General features: G+C 36.3%; 1 long non-coding RNA gene across 1 annotated transcript; it reads right to left on the reverse strand.

Moving 5' to 3' along the window:
- Positions 1 to 3,195: 3,195 nt before the first annotated feature.
- Positions 3,196 to 8,519, reverse strand: LOC139083762 (uncharacterized). Its single transcript, XR_011540673.1, has 2 exons — positions 8,294 to 8,519; positions 3,196 to 8,010 (listed from the first exon to the last, which is right to left on the reverse strand). It is a non-coding gene; the product is annotated as an uncharacterized lncRNA (long non-coding RNA).
- Positions 8,520 to 8,555: the final 36 nt, after the last annotated feature.

Below are 8,555 nucleotides of genomic sequence, written 5' to 3' on the forward strand. Positions count from 1 at the left end.
AACCAAGTCCAGGACATCATCTTTCACCAGATTCCTATAAGTCTTCTAACTGGCCTCTGTCTCCATTCCTGCTCCCTCCTATCCTTCATTTACACTGCAGTAAACCAGAATGACTTATAAAAAGTACTTAACATCTTTCAAAATATTCTCACTGTCTTTAGGATAAAGTACAAACTCCTGAATGCAAATAAAACCCCTGGACATTATTTATAAAACAAACATAAGCAGACTATAAAAGGTGGAAAAAAAGAAGGCATAGATCTCTGGACCCAGCTAGAGATCTCTGGACCCAAGAAACGACATAGTGGTGCATTCTCCAGATGTTTTTTGCCACATATATCCCACACTTAGAGCTAAAGAAGCTGAAAACCCAGAAACATGAGCAGGCATGAACATGAAACCCCCCCCAAAAAGCCATTTTCTCTAGCCAAAGGATCTGGAAAAGGGTAGCCTAGCAACACAGAAAACTTTTAGACAGTAACCACTCTATTCCAGCCAAATATTACAGAAAGACTGTGACCTCCAACCCAATCCCCATCCTCACCAGTAGAAGCCAAGTAGGGACCCTCTCCTCACTAGGATGGTGTCAGAGAAGGCTGAGTAGGGGACCCAGATTTTTATCTGTGATGGGTATATTGAATTCCCCCTTCATATTAGTGAAGACCATGTGGACAGCCTGGACTTCCACCCCTATCCAGCAGTAATGAGTCATCCCTCCTCCTCACCACTAGCGTGGTGTCAGAGGAGGCCTAGTGGAGAGTCAGGACTTACACCACTACTCAACAGAAATGATAATCAAGAGATGTCAACACCAAGATAACAGAGATGCTAGAATTATATGACAAAGATATTAAAGCAGATATCATTAAAATGCTTCAATGAACATTACAACCATGCTCAATACAAATGAAAAAATATAATCTCCTCCAAAAGAAATAGTCTTAGCAAAAAATTAGAAGATATATAGGAGTACCAAATGGAAATTTTAGAACTGAAAAATAAAATAACTGAAACAAAAAGCTCAATCGATGGGTTCATCAGAATAATGGAGGGAATAGAGGAAAGAATAAGCAAACTTGAAGATAGAATAATAGAAATTACTACATATGAACAATACAGAGAAAGTAGACTGAAAAAATAAGTGAACAGAGCCCCAGGGACCCATGAGACTATAATAAAAGATCTAGGATTCATGTCATTGGAGTCCCAGAAAGAGAGAAAAAGAAGATAGAGCTTAAAAAGTACTCAAAAAAATAATGGATGAAAAGTTTCCAAGTTTAGCAAAAAAAAGCATAAACCCATATATTCAAGAAGCTGACCAAATTCAACTACTTATTTCCACTTCCTCTGTTACCAACCAAGTCCAGGACATCATCTTTCACCAGATTCCTATAAGTCTTCTAACTGGCCTCTGTCTCCATTCCTGCTCCCTCCTATCCTTCATTTACACTGCAGTAAACCAGAATGACTTATAAAAAGTACTTAACATCTTTCAAAATATTCTCACTGTCTTTAGGATAAAGTACAAACTCCTAAATGCAAATAAAACCCCTGGACATTATTTATAAAACAAACATAAGCAGACTATAAAAGGTGGAAAAAAAGAAGGCATAGATCTCTGGACCCGGCTAGAGATCTCTGGACCCAAGAAACGACATAAATTTTAAAAAGGATAAATCCAAAATAATCCACACCAAGATATCCTATGGTCAAGGTTCTGAAGATTAAAGTCAAAGAAAAACCTTTAAAAGCAGTGAGAAAGAAATGGCATCTTACCAATAAGAAAAGACAATATAAATGACAGTGGATTTCTCATCAAAAACCATGGAGGTAGGAAGGAAGTGGTACAACATTTTTCAAGGAAAGAAAGGAAAGAATTATCAACCCAGAAGCCTATATCCAGTAAAAATATCCTTCAGGAATGAAGGGAAAATGAAGCTATTTTTAGAAAGGTAAAACTAATGGTACACTGGAAAATTAATGCCAATTTACACAATCTCTTCCTGAAAATAGAAGAGAGGAACATTCCCCAATACATTTGATGAAGCTAACAGTCTGATACTGAAACCAGAGGACAGCACAAAAAAAGAAAACTATAGGCCAATATTCCTCATTAATATAGATTCAAAAATCCTTAATATATATTAGCATATGGAATTAATTAGTATACAAAAATAACTAAACAACATGACTATTTTAGTTTCCTAGGGCTGCCATAACAAAGTACCACAAACTGGATGGCTTTAAACAACAGAAATTTGTTCTCTCACGGTTTTTGAGGTCAGAATTCCAGAATTGAGGTGTCAGCAGAGCCATTCTCCCTTTGAGATTCTGAGTAGAATCCTTCCTTTCCTTTTCCTAGCTTCCAGTGGTGGCTGTTGATCCTTTGGATTCCAATCTCTGCCTCTGTCATGACATAGTGTTCTCTCTGTGTGTCTCTGTCTTCACACGGAATTTTTCTCTTCTTACAAGGACACCAGTCATACTGAATCAGGGACATAACATTTGCTGATTGTTTCTTAGATATGACACCAAAGCACAAGTAGCAAGAGGAAACATAATTTGGACTATATCAGAATTAAAAACTTTTGTGCTACAAACAATACTATTAAGAAAGTGATAAGACAACTGACAGAATGGAAGAAAATATTTTCAAATTATATATCTAATAGGCAGTAAGTATAGAGAATATATAGAGAATTCTTACAACTCAATGATAAAAAGACAACCCAATTAAAAAATGGCAAAGGATCTGAACAGACTCTCCTTGAAAGATATACAAATGGCCAGTAGGCACATGAAAAGATGCTCAACATCATTAGCCATTAGAGAAATACAAGTTAAAACCACAATCAGACAGCACTTCACTCCCACAAGAATAGTTATGATAAAAAAAGAGAGACAATGACAAGCATTAGGGAAGATGTGGAGAAACTGAAACTCTCATACATTGCTAGTGGGAATGTAAAATGGTTCACCCCCTTTGGAAAACAGTTTGGCAGTCCCCCAAAGAAGTTATACATAAAGTTGCCATATGAACCAGAAATTTTGCTCCTAGGTATACACCCAAGAGAATTTAAAACATATGCCCACACAAAAACATGTATCTGAATGTCTGTAGCAGTGTTATTCCTAATATCCAAAAGGTGGAAACAACCCAAATATCCATCAACTAATGAATGCATAAACAAAATGTAGTATATCCATATAACGGAATTTTATTCAGCCATAAAAAGTAGTAAAATAATGATACATGGTACAATATGGATGAACTTTGAAAACACTGTTAAGTGAAAGAAGCCAGTAACAAAAGAACACATATTATATGATTACGTTATACAAAGTGTCCAGAATGGGCAACTCCATAGAGATAGAACACAGATTAGTGGTTGCCAGTGGCTGGGAGAGAGAGGAATGGGGAATGACTGCTAATCGGTATGGAGGTTCTTTTTGGGGTGATGAGTTTCTGGAATTAGATAGTTATGATGGTTGTCAAACTTGATGAATACACTAAAACCATTTAATTTTACACTTTAAAATACATAAATGTTTAAAAACAGTGATAACATCAAATGCTGGTGAGGTTCCAGAGAAACTCACGTGTTTCTGGTGGTTATGTGAAATGGTACAGCCACTCTGGAAAACAGTGGACAGTTTCCTGTAAAACTGAATACACGACTAGAATACAACACAGCAATTTCACTCCTGGGCATTTATCCCAAAGAAATGAAAACTTAGGTTCACACAAAAACCTGTAAATAAATGTTTATAGGAACTTTGTTTGGAATAGCCAAAAACTGGAAACAACTCAGAGGTTCTTAAACAGGTAAATGGTTAAAAAGCTGTGGAATACTACTCAGCAATGAAAAGCAATGAATTGATACACTCAACAACTTTGATAAATCTCCAGAGAATTAAGCTGAGTAAAAAAGGCCAGTCTAAAAATATTACGTACTGTATGATTCTGTTTATGTAACATTTTAAAAATGACAAAATTATGGAAATGGAGAAAAGAATAATGGTTACTGGTGTTTAGGGGAGGTGAAGGCAGGAGGGAAGTAGGTGTGGCTGTAAAAGGGCAACATGAGGGATCCCTGTGGTGATGTAGATGTTCTGTATCTTGTAGCAAAAAATCCATATCTTGGTTGCAGTACTGTACTATAGTTTTTAAAGACAGTACTATCGGGTAAAATGAGTAAAGAATACATTAACTAGATTTCTTTGTATTATTTCTTAAACTGCATATTTATAATTATCACAAAATAAAAAGTTTAATTAAAAGATAATAGGTCACAACAAGGAGACCACTGCACACCTATGTGAATGGTAAAAACCCAGAACACTGACAAGACCAAATGTCGGTGAGGATGTGGAGGAACTGAAACTCTAATTCACTGCTGGAGGGAATGCAAAACGATACAGCCATTGTGAAAGACAGTTTGATGGTTTCTATAAAACTTAACATACTCTCACCATACGATCCAGCAACTGTGTTCTTTAGTATTTACTTAAGGAATTGAAAACTTATGTCCACACAAACACCTGCACATGGATGTTTACAGAAGCTTTGCTCATAATTGCCAAAACTTGGAAGCAAGCAAAATGTCCCTCAATAGGTGAATGAATAAATAAACTGTGATACATTCAGACAATAGAATATTGTTGAGAGCTAAAATTAAATGAGCTAGCAAGCCATGAAAAGACATGGAGGAACCTTAAATGCATATGACTAAGTGACAGAAGCCTATATTAAAAGGCTACATACTGTATGATTCCAACTATATGACATTCTGGAAAAGGCAAAACTAAGGAGACAGTAAAAAGATCAGTGGTTGCCAGGGGTTAGGGGATAGAAAGAGATGAATAGGCAGAACACAAGCAATTTTTAGGACAATGAAACTACTCTTTATGCTACTGTAATGGTGGATACACGTCATTATACACTTATCCAAACCCACAGAATGTACACCACCAAGAGTGAACCCTAACGTAAACTATGGACTTGGAATTATAATGATGTGTCAATGTAGGTTCATCAATTATAACAAAGGTACCACTCCAGAGGGGGGACGTTGATAATGGGGGAAGCTATGCATGTGTGAGGGCAGGAGGTATAGGGGAAATCTCTACTTTCTGCTTAATTTTGCCTAAAACTGTTGTAAAAAACAAAGTCTACTTTAAAAAAAGGTAAAATCATTAAAACACTAGAATAAACCAGGGGAATTTTGTAAAATCTCAGAGTGGGAAAGGCAAGACCCAAACATAAAGGCCCCCAAGAAAAAAATATATAAATTTGATTTATAAATGTTTTAAATTTCTACATGGAAAAATCAAAAGACAAATAATAAAGCAGACATAATCTTTGTAAAACTATGACACAAAATTCCAATTTCCTTGTTATACAGAGAGGTTGTATCACTAAGAAAAAGTAAACCAATAGAGAAATAAACATAAACAGACCATTTCCAGAAATAAAAACATAAATATGAAAAGATGGCCAACTTCACTCATAAAGAAATATACATTAAAACAACAACTAGATAGCATTTTTAATCTATCAACTCAGCCAAAATGTAAAAGTTTGCCAAAATATTGCATGTTCACAGGTGTGAAAAAACTAGCACAAATGAAAACTTACGCCTACACAAAAACCTACACACAGATGTTTGTAGCAGCTTTATTCATAATTGCAAATCTTGGAAGCAACCAAGATGTCCTTCAAAAGGTGAATGAATGAACTGTGATACATCCATACAGTGGAATATTACTTAGCACTAAAAGAAATGAGCTGTTAAGCCACAAAAAGACACGGAGGGATCTTAAATTCATATTACTAAGTAAAAGAAGCCAATATGAAAAGGCTACACACTATATGATTCTAACTACATGACATTCTGGAAAAGGCAAAAGTATAAAGACATTAAACATATCAGTATTGCCAGGGGTTGGAATGGTGGTGAAGGGAGAGGGAAGGATGAATAGATGGAGCACCAGGGATGTTTAGGGCAGTGAAACTATTGCGTATGATACTACAATGGTAGATACGTGTCATTATACATTTGTCAAAACCCATGATCAAGGTACAACACAAAGAGTGAACCTTAATGTAAACCACGGACTTCAGTTAATAATAATGTGTCAACATTTGTTCATCAATTGTAACAAATGTACCACACTAATACAAGATATAAGTAAGAGGGGAAACTATGAGGGAGGAGAGGCAGGTATATGGGAACTCGGTACTTTCTGATCAATTTTTCTGTAAGCCTACAACTGCTCTAAAAGAATAAAGATCTAATTTTTAAAAAATAGGTCACAAACAAGTGGGACTTCATCAGACTAAAGAGCTTCTGCAAGGCAAAGGAAACCAGGAACAAAACAAAAAGACAACCCACCAACTGGGAGAAATTTTGCAAATAATATATCCGACAAGGGGTTAATCTCCAAAAATATAAAGAACTCACACAACTCAACATCAAAAAAACAAACAACCTGATCAAAAAATGGGCAGAGGCATCCCACTACTGGGTATTTATCCAAAGAGCCTGAAGTCAGCAATCCCAAAAGTCCTGTGCACCCCAATGTTTATTGCAGCACTGTTTACAATAGCCAAGACGTGGAAGCAACCTAAGTGCCCATCAACAGACGAATGGATAAAGAAGATGTGGTACATATATACAATGGAATACTACTCAGCTGCAAAACAGAACAAAATCATTCCATTTGCAATAACATGGATGGACCTTGAGAGAATTATGTTAAGTGAAATAAGCCAGCAAGAGAAAGATAATCTGTGTATGACTCCACTCATATGAGGAATTTAAAACTATGGACCAAGAACAGTTTAGTGGATACCAGGGGAAAGGTGGGGTGGGGGGTGGGTACAAAGGGTGAAGTGGTGCACCTACAACATGACTGACAAACATTAATGTACAATTGAAATTTCACAAGATTGTAACCTATCAATAACTCAATAAAAAAAATGGGAAAAAAAATGGGCAGAGGATATGAACAGACATTTTTCCAAAGAAGATATACAGATGGCTGATAGGCACATGAAAGGATGTTCAACATCACTAATCATCAGGGAAAAGCAAATCAAAACTACACGAAGATACCACCTTATACCCGTTAGAATGGCTATAATCATCAAGACAAAAAACAAGAAATGTTGGAGAGGATGTGGAGAAAAGGGAACCTTCATATACTACTAGTGGAAATGCAAACTGGTGCAGCCACTAAGGAAAATAGTATGGAGATTTCTCAAAAAATTAAAAACAGAAATATCATACAACCCAGCTATCCCACTACTGGGTATTTATCCAAAGAACTTGAAATGAAGAATTCAAAGAAACTTATGCACCCCTATGTTCACTGCAGCATTATTCACTATAGCCAAGAAGTGGAAGCAAGCCAAGTGCCCATCGACTGACGACCGGATAAAGAAGATGTGGTATATATTTAATACTACTCAGCCATAAAAAAAGACAAAATCGTCCCATTTGCAAGAACATGGACGGACCTTGAGGGTATTATATTAAGTGAAACAAGCCAGACAGAGAAAGATAAACACCGTAGGATTTCACTCATACGTGGAAGATAAACTAACAAATGAATCAAGAGAACAGTTTAATGGTTACCAGAGGGGAAGGGGGTTGGAGGGTGGGCACAAGGGGTGAAGGGGCACATATATATGGTGACTGACTAAAAATAATGTACAACTGAAATTTCACAATGTTATAAACTATTAGGACCTCAATAAAATGAAATAAAATTTAAAAAATAGGTCACCATTGGTGGATTCTATGAACAAATTATTTTGAAAATTGTTAAACAAAGATTCATGCATTTGATGTCTTTTCAACACATACCAGACCTCTGGGGAATCAAATAATAGATGAGAGGAAGTTTCTCTTTATACACACATTCCAGCTAATGAAGGAAGAAATGATATCTTCATTTTGCAAGACTCATCAATTAATCTATCCAGGTAATGATCATCAAAGGCTGCTAAAAACACAAAAGGAGACACAACCAGATAGAAGAATACAACACCATTTTGACAAAAAAAACCAAAAAACAAAACCTGAGTCTGATAAAGCCTCTCTAGATCCAATTTCAATTTACAGAAAATACAGAGGACAGGAAAACACACTAAATGGCATTATGGGGATATGATCAACAAAACCCATATTGTGTAAAACCACAGGTCAAATGACTTTTTTTTTTGATAAATAAATTTCCAACGAGGAAAAAATGGTGGAAAAAAATCTTTAGATTAAAAGAGACTTACAGGGCCAGACTGGCGGCATAGCAGTTAAGTTTGCTCTGTTTCAGTGGCCTGGAGTTTGCCAGCTGGGATCCAGGGCACAGACCTCCGCACTGCTTATCAAGCCATGCTGTGGCATGCATCCCACACATAACATAGAGGAAGATGGGCCCAGATGCTAGCGCACGGCCAATCTTTCTCAGCAAAAAGAGGAGGATTGGCAGCAGATGTCAGCTCAGGGCTACTCTTCCTCAAAAAAGAAAAAAAGACAAGTCAAATCAACCAA

The sequence above is a fragment of the Equus przewalskii genome, chromosome 1 (assembly GCF_037783145.1).
Source record: "Equus przewalskii isolate Varuska chromosome 1, EquPr2, whole genome shotgun sequence".
Classification (NCBI taxonomy): domain Eukaryota; kingdom Metazoa; phylum Chordata; class Mammalia; order Perissodactyla; family Equidae; genus Equus; species Equus przewalskii.